At 45.9% G+C, this 18,574-nt stretch overlaps 1 protein-coding gene across 11 annotated transcripts in view; it reads right to left on the minus strand.

Annotated features, from left to right (window-relative positions):
- Adcy6 (adenylate cyclase 6) overlaps positions 1-2,443 on the minus strand; it is a 31,621-nt gene extending 29,178 nt beyond the window's left edge. For 4 of the 11 annotated variants that reach the window (XM_074083267.1, XM_074083268.1, XM_074083258.1 and 1 more), the window contains exon 1: positions 1,352-1,391. The gene's annotated coding sequence lies outside the window, so the exon portion shown is untranslated. Of the gene's footprint in view, positions 1-1,058; positions 1,313-1,351; positions 1,392-1,930; positions 2,040-2,226; positions 2,307-2,358 lie in introns of those variants that run through there. The other 7 variants (XM_074083262.1, XM_074083264.1, XM_074083266.1 and 4 more) reach the window with 7 other exon arrangements.
- Positions 2,444-18,574: the final 16,131 nt, after the last annotated feature.

Genomic DNA, 18,574 nt, shown 5'->3' on the forward strand with positions numbered 1-18,574 from the left:
CACTTCCCATCCTGAAGAACTTGCTGGGCTCCCAGCACTGCTGGTGCCCTATGCCAGGTTTAGTATGAAAGGAAACAGTTGTGAGTACTGTTCCAAGACACAAAACTCTAAATTAGCCCCCAACCTTCCCTGTGCAGGAACTCATCACTATGAACTGAGGGAGCGCAGACCACCTCCCTCTTCCAGTCAGGCTCTCCACTCTGTGCTTCTGACCTCCCCTTCTCCTGAGTCCTGGTCTCTTTGCTCTCTCCCACAGATCTGCTGCTCCAGGCACTACTAGCTCCCACAGACAAAAGCCATGTTCCATCCAGAGTGGAGTTCCATCCACTCTCAGTCCCAAGGCCTTCCAGACCTCAAGTCCCTCCCAAACCCTAATCCTTCAGCCTGACACCAGAATCTGAGAAGCCAAGGCCCAGCCCCAAGGATGGCTCTGCCTACTGCTTTGCCCAACCCTCTTCCTGGCCACCTCTTATCCATCCCATCCCCAAGGCCCATCTGTCCCTGCTCTCCTTGGTAAAAGGAGCCTTCAGGGGGTTTTTAATGACTTCACAAAGTTCATAGCCACCATGCTGCCCAGGTGGACCCAACAGTCCAAGCACCGCCCACAGCCATGCTGGGACTTGGGCCTCAATTCCAGGCCTTTCCAGATGTACAGGAACCTTCCCAGGGTCTGGATCTGTAGGTTCAGTGCCGTCTTTTCCCTCAGCCCTGGCTCTCCCTAACGGCTGCAAAGGGCTCCCATGGCCAGCCCTAACCACAAAACACCGCACCAGGGCCCTCGGGCTCCCAGGGGCACTCCTGGGGATGAGGAAAGGGTTTCTCACCACCTAATTCCACCTCAGGCTTTATTCTCTGCCCACCCTGTCGCTGGCCTTAGAGGAAATGGGAGGCTGACACCCTTTTTGTTCCAAAGGTTTGGGGTGAGAGCAGGGAGAGGAACTCCCGCAGACAGAGGGCTTTCCTCTCCCTTAGATACAATCACACTCTACCCCAAACTCGGAGACTCACCCCACGGCCAGGCTGCCAACCCTCGGGACAACCCCTCCCCCAGTACATGCCTTCTCCGCAGCGCCGGGTAAGCCTGGAAACTCCAGCAAGTGGAGGAAGGGAAGCTGGCGGCCGGGAGCGAGGGTGCGGAGCCTCGAGTCCCTGATCCCCCATCTCCTCCAGGATTTCCCTTCGCCAGCGCCACTGCTCCCCCCACCCGCCAAACAGCCAAGATTGCCCATCCCAGGCTTCTCTGACCCCACCAAAAAAAACTCGCGCCGGGGCCGCGCGGGTGTGCTCCAGCCCCGAGCTCGGGAGCCCGGGAGCCCCGCGCGGCCACCTCTCCACAGTCCCGCGGGCTCACCTGCCGGCCCGGGTCGGCGCCTCCCCCGGGCCCCCGCCCCGCCGCCCCCGCGGGCTCCGGCCGGCCGGCCGGCCGTCCCGCGGTCCTTCTCCGTGCCCGCGCGTCCCGGCCGTCCCGCCCGCCGTCCAGCCGTCTCTCCGGCCCTCGCCCCCTCCCTTGTTGTCCAGCGCAGCCGCCCTCTACCCCGGATCCAGAAGTCCCCTCCCCGCCGGCTCCCGGACTCCCCGCCTTAAAGGCACAAGCTCCTTTTGTCTGGGCACCCCCTCCCCCTCCCCAGAAGCGGGGGCAGAGTTGCCTACTCCCCTTGTGGGGAACAGAGTCGGGGTGAGGGAGACCTAAAAATGGGACCCCTCCCTCCGCACGCCCCCTCCTCTCCTCCGGCCGCTTCCTCCCCAAGCCTTGGGAAAACAAGTGGCTACTGTTCTGGGATCAAGACCCCGGGGGGGAGTGGGCCGTGCACCCGCTCCTCCTTCCCTCCACCCTAGTGCTGCATCCTCCAGCATTCCCTCCCACCCTCACCCCAGAGGTCTTCAGCAAGCCAGCAAGCCCGCCCACCCACTCACGGCGAGTATGTCCCACCCTGCCCATCGAGGGTCGCCTTCCTTCCTGTCGGGGTCCCCAGGGGCTGTGCGGGGCCCAGCGCCCCCTCCTTATCCCTGCTTCCTCCTGGCCCCAGCCCCCACCCCGCCGCTCCCGCGCGCCCCTCCCTGCCATGGCCCCGCTCCCTCCCGCGGGAACTCAGTTTAATAATTAATTAAGATTTCATTCCACAAGGCGCCAGGTGTGTGTGCCTGGCACCCGCTTGCCCGCAACAACACTTCTTCCCGCTTCCCCCAGCCCCCTGGGGTACCGGCCCCGACGCGAACCTGCCTCACCCAGAACCAGAAGGGGGACGAAGGAAGGGACATTCTCAGTGCGGGGGTCGCCCGTGGCCCCATACTCTATGGGCAGTCCTTCCCCCACACCTGTCAACTTGCAGAGCACCTCCCCCGCCCCCCACCCCTCACCTTTTATGCAAAGGGTGGCGCTTCTCTGCTGGGGGTGGGAGGGGTGCATTGCTAGGTTCATGAACTGAGAAATTATTTGCGACGTTTATTTATTTCCTTCATGAAGCAGCTGCCCGAGTTACCTGGGAGATGGGGAAGTCATGTGAAAGCAGCTTTAACTCTTTCAGGGTTACAATAGTGGTGGAACTAGAAAGGAGAGAGGATTAATTCTCAGGATGTAGGTGAGTCTGACTAATGAGGGGGTCCTGCTTTCGGTTTGAGTCCCCTCCTCAGTCCCTCAAACAGAGCTGTAGTTAGGATCCAGCCTCCACACAGACACACACATACACACACACATACACACATACACCCCCTTTCCACAACCTAGATATTTGAACCTGCTTCCCTCTCAAACCCAGTTCTCTCCACATTCTTGTCCTTCACGCCTCAACTCTCATCCACTCCAAATCTCCACTGGAACTCTTGAGCATAGGACAGCTTGAGGCTAGGAAGAGATGGGAAGTTAGGAAAACCATTTTCCATCACTTTTCAGCCATCTATCACTGGAAGGGACATGCCTTGGATAAGTCATCCTGTACTCTCCTGGAGCCTCACCAATAAAATGGGGGGAAAACCATCTGCTTTGTCTTTCTCACAGAGTTTTAGGATCAGATAGTAAAATGTTGGTTATAATGTCTGAAAATGGGAAATGAAAATGAGAAAGTGATAGTTTATTATGCCATGTCTGATTCTGTAATTTGACCTTAGGGGCCTCTTTGCCAGACTTCTCACTCCAAGTAGCCAGTGTTCTCACCTTTATCTAAATTTCCTGCAGGGCGTAATGGTTCACACCTTTAATCCTAGCTACTCAGAAGGCAGAGATCAGAAGGATTGCAGTCCAAAGCCAGTCAGGGCAAATAGTTTTTGAGCCCCTACCTTGAAAAAAACCCATCACAAAAAAAGGCCGATGAAGTGGCCCAAGGTGCAGACCCTGAGTTCAAACCCTAGTACCACAAAATAAATAATCCTTTCCAACCTGAATCAGGGTATCTGCCATTTGTCTCTTAGAATAATGTGATTTGGGACCATATGGGGGAAATGCAGCAGACAGTGGAGAAATGAAATTTTATATTTTGGAACAGAAGGCTTTATCTTTCATTTTATTTTGGAGTGAAAAAAACTTGGACACAAACCAAGGATGCTGAAATAGGGTAGGGGTCCTCCTCTGGGCACAATGGCTACTTACTACCTCTGCCCTGGCAGATAGTTGGTGTGTTAGGCTGGCCTCCCAAGCTCCATTTTTCAAGCCACCATCAGCACCCACCATCACATCTTTTTTCCTTTTTTTTTGCCCCTTCCCCCACCATCAAATCTATTTCTAGCACTATAGAATGGGGCCTTTGAAATGATTCTAGTTCCACATTTTATAGATAGGAAACACAAGCTGGTGATAGGCATGTAGCAAATGCTACATGATTGAATTTTTAAATTTATAGGATATTCAAACAAGAAGGAATCTTAAAGATTATCTAATTCAACTGCTATACTTTTAGTAACTATAATAGCAAACGTTTACATAGCATTTACCATGTACCAAGCATTCTTCTACTCCCCTGACATAAAATAACTCATTTAACGGGTCACAATGGCCCAAGCCTGTAATTCTAGCTACTGTAAGTGGGTGAAGATTGGGAGGATTGTGGTTTGAGGCCAGCCCTGGCAAAAAAAGTTTGTGAGACCTCATCTCAACAAATGGCTGGGCATGGTGGTATATTCCTGTCATCCCAGCTACACAGGGAAGACAGCAGTTTAGTTAGGCCAGGACATAAAGTGTGACCCTAACTCAAAAATAAGCAACACAAAAAGGGCTTGTGGAGTAGCTCAAGTGATAAGAGTGCCTGCCTAATAAGCACAAGGCCCTGAGTTCAACCCCTAGAACTGCCAAAAAAAAAAAATTAATTCTTGTTACAATTTCTACTATTTTATCATCCCCACCTTGAAGATGGGACAAATAAGACACAGAGAGCTTCAATAATATCCCCAAAGTCAGTAAGTAAGTTCTAAATTTAGATTAGGAACCCTTGCAGTCTGGCTTCAAAATCTGTTTGTGAACACCATGCTATACTGACTGCAAAAAAAAAAAAACAAGCCCCTGAATTGAATTGGTTAGGGGTGGAAGTAGGACCTGAACTCATAGCCACTCGCCCCCATTCATTGCTTTTTTAATTCTGCCTTAACTATGATTATATCTGTATATACCACAGACAAATCGTGCCAGTCTTTCCCTCAGAAGCACAGACATTCTTTTGCTGGCTGGGATCCATCCCCAGTTGGCTATGGGAATATATTGAGGGGTAGGGGCAGTGAGTCCTTGACCTCTAGCCTCCAAACCCTCTGTTTTCTGTTGCAGTTGGCCAACAGAAAAGGACCAGGGAATCCTCACACCAGCAGGTTAGGGTCTGCGACTTCTGCCAAACTGTTCCAGACAGGTTTTGGTCAAATTATGTGCCTCTGCAGTGCACCAAGGCTGTTTATACAGGTTTACAGGGGGATAGCTGGGTAGGAAACATGAAGTCTCTAAGACTGATTCTCAGCCTTACCTTGAATCTTTCAAAGAAACAGTGTCCTGAGTAGAATAGGACAAAATAATAAGATGCTAAAATAACTCAGTATATGATTTTGTGCTATAGCAAATCTAAGAGTCTAGAACAGCAAGCACCACAAGTTTTAGAAAATAATATGGAAAACCTTAAAATGGATAAAATTCTGTCAGTTTTTTGCTTTGAACTGGAACAAGTCAATTACTATTCAGTTTTCATGACAGAACCCCTTGATCCAGCTCGTAGAACACCAGCCCTGCTGAGCCTAGATTGAAAACCACTGCAGTAAGTAAAATATTCAGAAAAGACCTGTTATCCCAGGGTGGAAAATAAATTGTAAATCAAGGAATAATTGGAAAGTTTTAACCCTGACCAAGAGAAGGAAGGAAAGAGGCAGTGAGCAGGAACTATCTCTGTTTGTCCAAGTCCAGCTTGGTTTTAATGGCCTTTTCTGGTTTTTATAATATAGACTACAATCACGAGTGGAAGGTATTCTCAACCTCTCATTTTCAAAAAGAAGAAATTCCTATTTGGAGAGTATATTGTATATAAATGCAAGTACTATACAGCCCTAAGTGTATCTGGACAACATTTTGCATATTTTATAAATATGCAATGTTGAAAACACCCTATAGCATAACATGCTTGAGTATTGCATATTTTATATGCAATATAAATATAAATATATATTTATATATATATAAATATATATAATTTATATATATATTATATTATATATATATAAATATATATATATATATTTATATTTATAAAATATTGCATATTTTATAAATATGCAATGTTTGAAAACACCCTATAGCATAACATGCTTGAGTAAGCTTGAGTCTCTTGAGCTTTCCCTGGGTGGTTTGAGTCCCAGCTAAGCTTTGAAAATGCAAATAACCATTCCCTAACTTTTCTGTCTTAAAGATCAGGTTTCTGCACATTTTATATATGAAAAATATGTAGGGGTTAGGGCTATAGCTCAGTAGTAAAGCACTTGCCTAGCATGTGCTAGTTCCTGGATTTCATCCCAGGCAAAAGAAAGAAAAAGGAAGGAAGAAGAAAGAAGGAAGGAAGATAGGAAAAAAGGAAGGAATGGAAAGGAAGGAAGGAAGGTAGGAAAAGAAGGAAGGAAGGAAAAAAGGAGGGAAGGAACGGAAGGGGAAAAGAAATGTAAAAACAACCCACACTCATTTAACCTAAAAATATGCTCTATCCATTTCACCACCCGTTGCTTGCTGCCACTACATGACCAATGCATGACTTCCTCTAGGGCCCAGGGTTGGAATAGGCCTTGGCCAATCCCAGTCCCACACCCACCAACACCCATGGGAAAGGAAGACTGTTAACCCCAGAGGGATATGAACATCTTTTCCCATCCACTTAGTTGCCATCATTATTCACACATTCCGTAGACATTTGAGTGCCTACTATGTGCTAGACACTGTTCTATTTAATAGGTGCTGGGCGATATCGCAATTGAACTCAGTGGGCTCCTAGTCACATGGAGCTTGCCTTCTAGAAGCAAATGAATAAATGAGCAAACTGTTGATGATAATAAGAACCATGATGACCATTGAATGGATTGGAAGTAACTAGGGGAGAAACCTAGGTTGCTTGTCAAGGGAGAGCTTTCAGGAATTGACATTTACATGGGGACCTGAATGACAAGGAGGCAGCCATGCAAAGAATCTGGGTAAAGAGCATTCCAGGCAGAGGGAACAGCTAATGCAAAAGCCCTAAGGCAAAAGCAAGCTCACTGAGCTCAAGACACACAAAGAAGTCAGTGAGGCTGAAGCAGTAAGAGATGAGGTCAGAGAGGGAGGCATGCCCTGGCTAGCGTAGAAGCTCACAGGCCTGGGTAAGTATTTGGATTTCGCTCAAGGTGTAATGAGAAGCCTTTGGAAGGTGTTAAGCTCGGAAGTGGCATGCTCTGATTTATGGTTTTAAAAGATCATGCTGGCTGCTGGGTGGAGAATAAATTGTGGGATGAAGGGATGCAAGGGAAACCACTTAGGAAGCTATTATAGTGGTCCAGGTAGAAAGAACAGTGGCTTGAACGAGGGCGATAATCGTGGGCTGTTGGGAAGTAGAAAGACTCAGTAGAAAGATATATTGTGGAGCTGGAGTGCCCTAGCTATCTGCCTTGGGTCTTTCGGCATACTCTAGCTACATCAAATAATTACTGACAGGTGACAAATAGTTATTGAGTACCTACTATGTGCCAGGCACTGTGGTAGACACTGGAAGTTCTTGTCCAAAGAAGAAGCCACACTCCACCTGCTCTTGCTCTATTGCCACAGAAAGCTCTAGGTTAGGACAGCTATTGCCCACCCCACCCTTGCCCATTTGCAGGGCCAAAGGCACAACTCACCGCACCCCCACCCCACCCTGTACTCCACTGCTGAGCTGGGATTGATGGTGTGTGTGTGTGTGTGTGGCAGGGGAGTGTTTACAGTTGGAGAATGATGCCATAAAAAAGAAGAGTTCAAAGTCCTCTTAAGACCTCAGAGCAAAGACCAGGGGAGCCCAGAGCTCCCAGAGTGGGACGAAGGGGCAGCCAGGGCCAAAGGACCAGAGACACCTCTTGGTGCCCACACCACTGCTTGTCCTTTTCTGGGTACCCAGAGCCCAGCCAGCCAGAGCCCCTCTCAAGCTAGATTTCCTCAGCCTTCTCTACCACCCTATTCTGCTGCATCAATTTCTCCAACACCCCTTTGGCAAATTTCTGAGTTTCATGTGCCCTCTGGTGGCATATTCCCAGCACTGCCGCTCATAATTAGTCTTCCCAACATTTCACTGCTCAGTCTACTATGCTCTCTGGATCCCAAGTTCCTACAGGCAGTTTAGGAAATTCTGGGAAGGGCTGGGTCTGTCATTGCTTTATGAACAGGGATACATCAGTTTCTGAGCATTTGAGGCAATAAGCTGGTCCTCCATCTATTCTGTATACAATGCCAGACTCACCTTTTGTTTATGAGTTGAATAAACCATTTCTTGAGTGCCTACTGTGAGCTGACCTCAGGCACCAACATGTGCAGAGTCGACCCAAGCTTGGGTGGTTGGACACTCTCCCCTCCCAAGCCCAACTCTTCTATCACTCTTGTTACCTAATTTCCCTTTGTTCTCGCCTTGTATTTAAGCCTGGTACTTGGATTCTATGAGAAAGTTACTCACTATTCTTCCAATGAATGTCTTTTTTTTTTTGCAGTACTGAGGTTTGAACTCAGGGCCTACACCTTAAGCCACTTCACCAGCCCTCTTTTGCGATGAGTTTTTTCGAGATAGGGTCTTACAAACTATTTGCCTGAGCTGGATTCTAACTGCGATCCTCCTGATCTCTGCCTGCTGAGTAACTAGAATTATAGGCATAAGCCACAGGCGCCTGGCCCAATGAATGTCTTTTTTGCTCACTTAGTTAGAGTCTGTTTCTATTTTTGCAAGCAAGAAAATGACTGATACAGCGAACAACTGATCAAGCGTCTCTGAGCCTTAGTTTCTTCCTCAGTAAAAAAAGGGACAACAATGACTTTCTTCTACATGCAAGGCTCTTTTTATATAAATTACCTATTGCTGCACACCAAATCATCACAAGTTTAGTAGCTTAAAACAATAGGTATTTATTATTTTGGCTTCTGCCCGTCAGAAGTCTGGGTATGATTTAGCAGGGTTTTCTGTTCCAGGGTCACATAAAGCAAGAGTCAGCTGGGGCTTCTGTCTAATTGGTGGCTAGAACCACGAATGATCCAATTCCAAGTTCTTGTGGTTGTTGACAGGATTCAGTTCTTTGTGGGCTATTGGACTGAGGTCCTCAGCTCCATACCACATAGGGCTCTCTAACATGACAGCTTACTTTCTGAAAGACAGCAAGAAGAGAATCTGCTAGGAAAACAAGAGTTACAATCTCTTGCAGGCTAATCAAAGAAGTGCCATACCATCATCTTTGATATATTCTATGAATTAGAAGCAAGTCACAAAACTAGCCCATACTCACAGGGAGGGAAGTACACAAGGGCATGAATACCAGGAGATAAGGATCATTTGTGGCCCTCTTGGTCTGCTTGCCAGAGTGAGGTGGTCATTCTTCATCATTTAGACCCTATTCAAAATCCCACTTCCTCCTTGAGGGCTTTTTAAGTCCCTCCCAAACCCAAATCTGTCAAATTAACCCCTCTTACAAATAGGGAAATTGGAAGATATACTCTGTATTCGATAGATTTGTGTGTGCCTGTGCTGGGAATAGAATCCAGAGCCTTATGTATGTTAGACATGCTCTCTACCACTGAATTATATATCCAGCCTTGAAAATGTTCTTTTTGAAAAAATAGTAGCTGGGTATGGTGGTTCACACAGCACTTGGGAGGCTGAGGCTAGAGAATTGGGAATTAGAGGCCAGGCTGGGATACATAATTAAGATAAGTAGAAAGAAAGAAAGAAAAAAAAAACTCCTGAAGCATTTAGTGGTGGAATATCATGATGCCTGCACTGTTCTTTACAATACTTTAGGGTAGCAGTAAAGGATCACAGGGACAGTCTCCCCTTGCCTCCCAATGTCCCTGGTAAGTACTTGCTGAGGAAAGAGTTGATTTTGCTTTCACCAAAAGTTTCACCAAGGAACTAGCTTTGTATATGAGTGTAAGAGGTGAGAGGGATAATGAGGAATGATATTTAACAAACACCAAACTTCCTCATCTGATGAGCCTCTGAGAGCTTCATTTTAGGCCTACATCTGGATACACATAACTGAAACCAGGCGTCTCCCTGCTCACTACCAACACATCACACAGATGCTTGGGGGTCAGACACTATGGGCAAGAATCCTCTTTTTTCACTTGGTTTTTGCCCCAGGTGGATGTCAGCCCTGAGTTTAGGACTTGGACTCAGGGTAAGGGGAGGTAAAGAGTATGGGGATGGGGCTATCCCTGCTGCTGGGCTTGGCTCAGACAGAACCCAGGCTTGCTACCTCCAATGCCAAGAGCAGGAATTGCCTGCATTTATGCAGTCTTCCCTCAGGAAAAATTAAGAACAACTACAGCTTTTCCTTTCTAGGACTTTCTCCTTGGTCTTAAGCCAACTTAACAAAGGGATCAAATTTAACAGTACCAAAAATGGACAGAATTATACCATATGATCTCAGAGGGATACAGTAGGAAAGATATAATGTCACCTACGTAGTATTCATACCGGAAATGCTCACCCTAAATCTAATAATGAAGAAACAAATTGATGGACACATTTTTTTTTCTTTTGTTTTGGTGGAACAGGTTTGAACTGCAGTTTCACACTTGCAAGGTGGGTGCTCATTTCTAAGACAATTGGCCTGTATTCTCTAAAACTATTACTGTTATAGAAGAAAGGCAAAGAAGGGAAATTAATAGCTTTAATGAAACTAGAGAGAGATAACTAAATATAATGCATAATACTTGATCTGATCGAGATTTTTAAATTTTTATTTATTTATTTTTGCAGTACTAGGAATTGAACCCAGGACCTTGTGCTTGCTAGCTAAACTCTCTACCACTTGAGTCAAGTCCCTAGCCCCCAGATTAAAAAACAAAGCCATAAGGACATTAATGGGTCAATTGGGTGGATTTAGATTATATAATAGCGTATGTATGTTAACTTTACTGAGTGTGGTAACTGTTCTGTCATTATGTAGAAATGCCTTGCCTTGTGTGGTGGTGCATACCTGTAATCCCAGCACTATGAAAGCTGAGGTAGGAGGATCATGAGTTTGAGGCCAACCTGTGATATATAGCAAGACCCTGCTGGAAAGAAAGAAGGGAAGGAGAGAAGGAGGGAGGGAGGGAGGGTTAGAATGTGGAACAGAAGGAAGGAAGGAATATTTCTCTTCCTGTTAAATACATGGTGAGGTATTTAGGAATGAAGTTAGTATCTACAACTCACTCTCATATGTCTCAGCAAAACCAGACACCCACAAAGAGAGTGAGCTAATATAGGAACACTGACAGTCAGTAAACTTAGGTGAAAAGTATATGCATTCACTGTATTATTAAGTCCATTTTTTTAAATGTATGAAAACAACTTTTACTTTCTGCTTTTTTTTTTTTCTTTTGGCAGTACTGGCAGTTTGAACTCAGGGCCTCACATTTACTAGACCAGTCTGGCCACTTTTCTATAGTCTTAAATTTTTTTTTTATTGGTGCAGGGTGTATAGTCTTAAAATTTTTCAAAATAAAAAGTTAGGGAATGGGAGAGACAGCCCAATTCCCCAGTGCACTGGAAGGTGGCCCCGCCAGCTGCCTCTGACCCACTTGACTCAGCTGCCACCACAGAGAAAGCCGAGAAGATAAAGAACCTAAAGAAGCAATCTCAGCAGGTGGAAGAGCTGCAGCAGTGGATCCAGGTTGGCAAAGTCAGCCAGCCCAGCAAAGAGCATCTGAAGAACCTGGCAAGGAGGAGGGCACTGGAGGAGGAGTAGAGAATTTGTAGCTGGGCCTTTGGGAATAGGGATGGACTGCAGAACAAATCATGGGGCTGTCTAGGTTGCCAGGAGTGTAGGTGGCAGCAGCCAGAAGGGGCACCTCCCATACTGGTTTACTTCTACCTCTTGCTGCCCAACTCTGTCCTTCAGAGCCTTGCCTCTCCTTCACCCCTTCCCTTTTCTTTCCAACTCCTCCAAATCTCTGTGACTACCCCAGGTACATTTACTGCTGATTTGGGTGTCTTGTTTAAAAGAAAAGAAAATTGGGAGGGGGATAGAGACCTGAGATTGAGGGTATAGGGAGTAGGCCCAAGTCCTGGACTCTTGTTCTTGCTTACAGTGTTTATGAGTTATTTCCCTATCCATTCCTAACCTCTTCCTTTATTTTATTTATTTATTTTTAAATTTTTATTATTTATTTATTTTTTAAATTTTGTTTTGAGGCAAGGTCTCACTATGTAGCCCAGGCTGGCCTCAAACTCATGATCCTTCTGCTTCAGCCTCCCAAGTGCTGGGATTATAAATATCCCACCATGCCTAGCTCTATATTTTTTTTTTTAAAGAACAGACAACAACAACAAAATTATGGAGATGCCAAGCCTTCTGAGTTTTGATCCAACAGGTAAATACTCCAAATGAGGACAGTAACAGAGCATTGTGGTTCCCCTAGATTTCACATTTCTCGAGGGGGTGAGGTTAAGGACGCAACTATGAATATCTACCCAACTGGCTCAGCAAAAGAGAGCCACTGAACCATATTTATTTAGAAACAAATTCCATATTGGGACAGGCATGGTAGTGGTACATGCCTATAAATCCCAGCTACTCATGAGGTGGTGGTCTGAGTCCCAGGCTGGTGTCAGAAACTGGTGGCTCACACCTGGAATCCTAGCTATTCAGGAGGCAGAGATCAGGAGAATCATGGTTCAAAGCCAGCCCGGGCAAATAGTTCTCGAGTCCCTATCTCGAAAAAACACCAACACAAGAAAAGGGGCTGGTGGATAGGCTCAAGGTGTTGGCCCTAAAGTTCAAACCCCAGCACTGCAAAAAAAAAAAAAAAATTCACAAAATGGGGCTGACAGAGTGGCTCAAGTGGTAGAGCACCTGCCTAGCAAAAGTGAGGACCTGAGTTCAAACCCCAGTACTACCAAATTAATTAATTAAGTCCCAGACTGGGCCTGGACAAACTCTTGAGACCCTCTCTGAAAAGCAAACTAAAAGCAAAAGAACCGGGGGCATAGCTTAAGTGGTAGAGTGCTAAACCCTGAGTTCAATCCCCAATAGCACCAAAAAACAACAAATTAAAGAAATAATTCTGTATTTGACTTTTCTCCCAAAATATCTGATTTGTCATGGGAATTTTCACAATTTTGTTCCCTTCTTAATTTTTTTTTTTTTACAGTTGAATTGTTTTTCACTTCATAGGGTCATCACAGTCTTTTTAATGCTTAGGGCATCTGGAAGTCCAAATGTGTCCTCAACACCCAGCTCAGGAAATCAGGCTGGAACTGGGAGGTAGGAAAAGCAGAAAGTCACATAAAGGGACTACAGATTTGGCAAAAAGCCTTTCAGAATTGGTAACAGCTATGCAAAGGGTATAAGCTAGCTATAAGTGAGGATGGAAACTATACTCCCATACTATTGTGAGGCTTTTGTTTTGGTTTTTGTTTGTTTGTTTTGTGGATTGTTTGTTTGGTGGTACAGCTCAGGGGAGTCAAATCCCCTGAGCTGTATCTTCATTGTTTATTTTCTTTTTGTACTTCCTTAATATGAGGTAAAGCTTTCTGCTTGCTTGTTTCATGTGAGCCTTAACAGTTATGTTGAGAAGGACAGAGACAAGAAGGTTATGCACACTTTGGTGCAGAGCTCTAAGAAGGGAACATTCCAGAGCATATTCTAGCAGAGAAAAGCCATTTGCCTCCTACTGTTCTCCTGCTCTCTTCCTCTGATGGGGTTCCCCTTCCCCTCTCCCACTACAAACACCTTTACCTTTGAGGTGTGATAAAATGAATTGATCAGGCTGACCTGCAGAGTCAAGGACACCTGGATTCCAGCCAATTTGAATGTGATATGAGTGGACAAACTTCAGAATTTATTCTTCCTTTCAATAAATATTCATTGAAAGCCTGATAGGGTCTTTCTCAGAAGTGAGCTGTGAATAGACCTATGAAGACATCCAGATGACAAGGAACTAATGCATCCAGCAAGCATCCCACAAAGAACAAGATAAGGTCTCACAAGATACATCTGCCCCATGTAATCTCTGTACAGTATGGTCCTCGACTGGCTAGTAATTGGGATTTATCAGCATTTGTAAAAGACATTTTTAGGCCAACTGGGAATTTAGGTATTGACCAGGATTAGATAAGAATAAGAAGGAAATGGAGAGGAAGATCCATTGACTGAAAAAAAGAAAGTTCAAACAGCATGTTTATTATGATCTCATTTTGCTAAAAAACAAAATGTATGCATGAATGAAAGGAGATAGTGTATCTTATAATTCAGCAGTTCCATTCTATGTATAGCCAAGAGAAATGAGTTCATATGTGTATCAAAAGACATGTTGAAAAATGTTCATATAGTTTTACTCACTGTAGACCAAATTGGAATCATCTTAAGTGCCCCTTAAAGAAGCTGGATAATTAAGTTGATTGTCCATTACAGCAGTGAAAAGGACCAAATTTCTGACAAGGTTGAATCTCAGAAATATAATGCCATGAGAAAGAAGCTAGATACAAAAGATATAGGTATAAATTATCCCATCCCTTTGATATGAAGTTTAAGAACAGGCAAATAAAATCCATAATGATAAGAGTCTGAATAGCCTTACCCATGAGAGGTTAGATACTGGCAAGGGGCAGGAGGAGCTAGTGGCCAGTGGCTCACACCTGTAGTCCTAGCTACTCAGGAGGCAGAGATCAGATCATGGTTCAAAGGCAGCCTGGGCAAATAGTTAGCAAGGCCCTATCTTGAAAAACCTGTCACAAAAAAAGGGCTGATGGAGTGTCTCAAGGTGTGGGCCCTGAGTTTAAACTCCAGTACCACAAAAAAAAAAAGGGTGGGGGTTGGAAAACTTCTGGGGTGAGGATAATGATTTAGATATGTTTATTTGTTTGTCCAAAGTCTTAGATTTTGACTTGGATATGGTTACACATATGTAGATAAATAGATACAAATGCAAAAATTCACCAAGTTGTACATTTAGCATTGTGGGCTTTTTACAATTGAGTTATAATTCACTTTGCACATTTTTCTTAAGAAAAAAATCGAGGGGTGGAGACGTAGCTCAGACATAGATTTATCTAATGTGTGCACAAGGCCCTGGATTCAGTCCCAGCAAAGCAAAAAAAAGAAAAAGAAAAAGAATCGAGATAGATTACACCATAAGTGTTAGTAGTGGCCATCTCTGAGTGGTAGGGATGTGATGTGTTGATTTGTTTTATTGCTGATCTTTATTTTCTATTTTTTTACAATACATAGGCATTCCTTCTGTAATAATAAATGGTTGTTTTAAGAACTGCATTCCAAATATTTGTTAACCTTATTCATACTGCCTCCAAGGAAAGTCAAGAAATGTATTTATTGCATTATTCCTGAAGAGGGGAGGGGTGTGGCCAAGAATAATTCCAAGGAATGAAGTGCTAATCACTGTGGCATCCGGCTGTGGGGGATATTCAGGGGAAGTCCCAAGTACTGAGCACGTGGAAGGGCCCAGCGGGCCAGAGTATCGGCCCCTGCACTGTAGTGGAAAGAACCCAGGAGGTAGAATTGGAAGACCTGGGGCTGAATCCCGATCCAACTGTTGACTGACTGTGCCCTTTAATCTGCAAAGTGGAAGGAACTTTACATGTCCTTCTGGGTTAGTGGGAGGGCAGGGGCTAACCCTCCACACGCACACAAACATACACACTGTCTCTGTGCAGGCTCATTCCACTCACTACCTCCCTGTTTGATATTCCTACCCCCAGCAATAACTGACTTTGATAGGGCAATTTACACTTCACAAAACACAAAAGTTCCTATTGAAGGGTCAAGATAAGCAAATACTGTTCTTTTCCTTTTTAAAAGGCGAGTTTCTGAGATAATAAATGGCTTGTCCACAACTTCTAACTGGTAGAATTAGGACTTCCCTCAGATGGCTGCCAGGCACCAGGTTATGCCTATAATTCTAGTGGGAACCTGAGATCAGGAGAATCTTAGTTCAAGGCCAGCCCTGGCAAAGAAATCAGAGCAAAATGGACTGGAGATGTAATGTAGCTCAAGCAGTAGAATACCTGCTTTGCAAGTGCAAAGCCCTGAGTTCAAACCCCGGTTCCACAAAAGAAAAAAAAAAAAAATCAAGGACTGGAGGAGTGGCTCAAGTGGTAACAGTATATGCCTAGTGAGCATGAGGCCCTAAATTCAAACCCCAATACCACCAAAAAAAAAAAAAAAAAAAAAAAAACCCTAATGCTTAAGTGCCCCTTCCTCACACCACAAATGCAGGACCTTATTTGCAGGGGAGGTGAGGAGGCTCTGCCCAGAGCAACCCCAAATGTCTTCATAGTCCTTACGGTGCTGATTTCAGGTCATTCAAGGAAGAACTCACACTCCTAGTTCTGTTACCCCAAAGACTTACTGGAGTCTAAACCTCCAACTCTGAGCAACCATTTGGGTCAAAGGTCTTCCAGTCCCATTTCCCAACCTGGTCCCAGCAGGCTGTGAGCTTCCTCTGTCCTAAGAGTACCCCCTCATGCATGATGGGAGCCAACTCTACCAGCTTACTCCCTATTCTCCAGAGGCTTCTCCCCAAGGTCCCATTTCCCTGTCCCTATCCAGTTCCTGAATTTCCTGATAGCTCTTCTCAGCCCCAGGACTCATTGTGCCCCGCACAACAGTGAGAAGCAGTGAGAGGCCATGTCAGGCCCAAGAGGCAGCAGCTGTGAGCAGCCAGCACTATGCTCTCTTCAATAATTCATTCTCCAGGAGGCTGCAGGCACCACGGCCTCACTCTGAGCCAGAGTTGCATACCACAGCTTACAGGCCTCTTATTGGAGGGGTGGGGGGAAAAGAAGAGGGGAGAGGGCTGGCGAAGCAAGTTCCCAACCTCCAAGCCCCTACTCTGTTAGAGAGGGACTCTGATTTGAACTGAGATCAGGGGTCCAGAGAGAGAGAGAGAGATAAAGGAGCCCACACACTGCAGTGAGCCAGAGGGATACACATAGTACCTCATCCCCACTCTCTCCAGCTGTTCAAGCCAGGATCAGCCTCTTCTGTCTCTGAGCCTTCTCCACACTACTCTTCTAAGGGAGGTCCATGTCCCCTCTGTCTGAAGTTTTTGGAAGCCTTGGCATGTTTCAGCTGCCCCCACATGGGGGCTTCTTTGTGCACAGAGCCCCCACCATTTAGGCCTATAATCTAAATCAAACATTTTCCCAGGAGGAGGATTGCCACCCCCACTGCAGTCTCTTCAACCCCAGCTTCCCTGGCTAACCCCCTGTGTTTACAAAGCTTACAAACGTGTGGGGGTGGAGGACATGAACTGACCCCTTGGGCAGTGCTATGATTCAGAATTCAGAATCCTAAAGTATTAGGAGTTTGGCAAGAGCAGCTCTTTGCCTCTAGTGCGGAGAAGGTAATAAAGTGCAGGCCAGCACCCTTTCCTGAACCATCCTAGGGACTCTGCCTTTCCTACCCTTTCCTCCACCTGGGGCAACCCAAGAGTTCTGCTTATATCCCAGCCCCAGTCCTACTGTAATTCATTCTGCACAACTAGAATCACCTAACACATGGAATGTAACCTGAGGGGAAACTGAGATCTAAGACTAAAACAATCATAGATGTGCCAGGCTGAGTCAGTCTTTAGCCAGCAAGAGCCAAGCATCTCAGCCTGCTCACCTTCTTCTCCTTCACAGGAGGAGGAACCCCCAGATTCAGCGAACAGAACAGTTACACTATCTTTCCCAGAGTAAGAGTTGGGTCTTGAAGCCATAGCTGACTCCTCAGTCCCTCTAGAGGCCTGGTTGCCGGAAGGAGGGTGCAATCTTTCTGGGTACTGTCAGTAAGAAACTCTTCAGTCATATTTATAGCAAATGCTGTATCAGGGGAGAAATGGGACCTCAAATCATCAAATAACACCATGGGCCCAGAGGCAGAGCCCAGGATAAGAAGAATGATTACAGCAGGAGAGATTGAGGTTTGATGTCCGAGGAACTTCCCCAGAGTAATATCTGGAGTTGGCAGTGGGGATTCCCTATGGAAGCGACTGCAGAATTTTCTCAGAGAAGGTCTAGTCACTTTTTTTTTTTTTTTTTGGTTTGGCAGAGTAGATACAAATGAATGGACATGGTGGTGCACAGATTCTGTCTTTGTGGTGCACAGATTTTCAAATGCCAGGGCCACTAACAAGAGTTGCATGGGTTATGCTATGCTAAGGAAGCGACTTGAGATTGAAAGCCAGCTCAGCATAGATAGGGCAATCCTCTGGTATAGAGGCTAGCCAGAAGGACCAGCAGGGACCCTGCCCAATATCCTGAGCCTGGCAACCTGGGCTCTGGGAGGTCAAGGGACAAGGTGAGCTGAACACAGTAAGAAGAGATGAAAGCTCTGGGACTGTGTGAGCCAAGCAGAGCATGGGGGTCCCCGGAAAGTATCCACACTAGAGGGCCCTTTTAAGGTAAACTGCCCAGAGACTGTGAGGTCAGAGAAGGCCTACCTGAAATACCTCCAGTGGGAAAGTATAGGGCATGTATCCTGGGCAGATCCCCAAGATGGCATAATCCCTCTGGTCATCTCACAAGGAGGAGCCTGGGAGAGGCATTTCTGGGGACCAAAAGGCTGGGCACCTGGCTCCAGTTTTGAGGTTCCTACTTTGTCTGAGAGAAGGGGTATGTGGTCCAGCAGCTGGGCTGGAACTGAGAAAAACTGAGGGGTGAAACTGCCTCTGTGCACCCAGATCCCCTCTGATAGTCTCAGGAAGAAGCAACTGATATTTTCCATCTTAAAGAGGTGGACATGGCTTCTAGACTGTAGGTTCAGGCAGAGGGAGTGGAGGAGGGGAGGAGGCAGGAAGCCAGGGACAATTGCTTCTCCTGTAGAAACTCAAGCTGCCCCAAGGCCCAGAGGAGCTAGTCCATTAGCTGTGGTCAGCAGGGGGAGAGGGTGGGGAGAGGGGGCGGCTCTCTCCCTCCAGGCCTTAATGCCAAGTGAA

Source organism: Castor canadensis, chromosome 8 (genome assembly GCF_047511655.1).
Source record: "Castor canadensis chromosome 8, mCasCan1.hap1v2, whole genome shotgun sequence".
Lineage (NCBI taxonomy): Eukaryota > Metazoa > Chordata > Mammalia > Rodentia > Castoridae > Castor > Castor canadensis.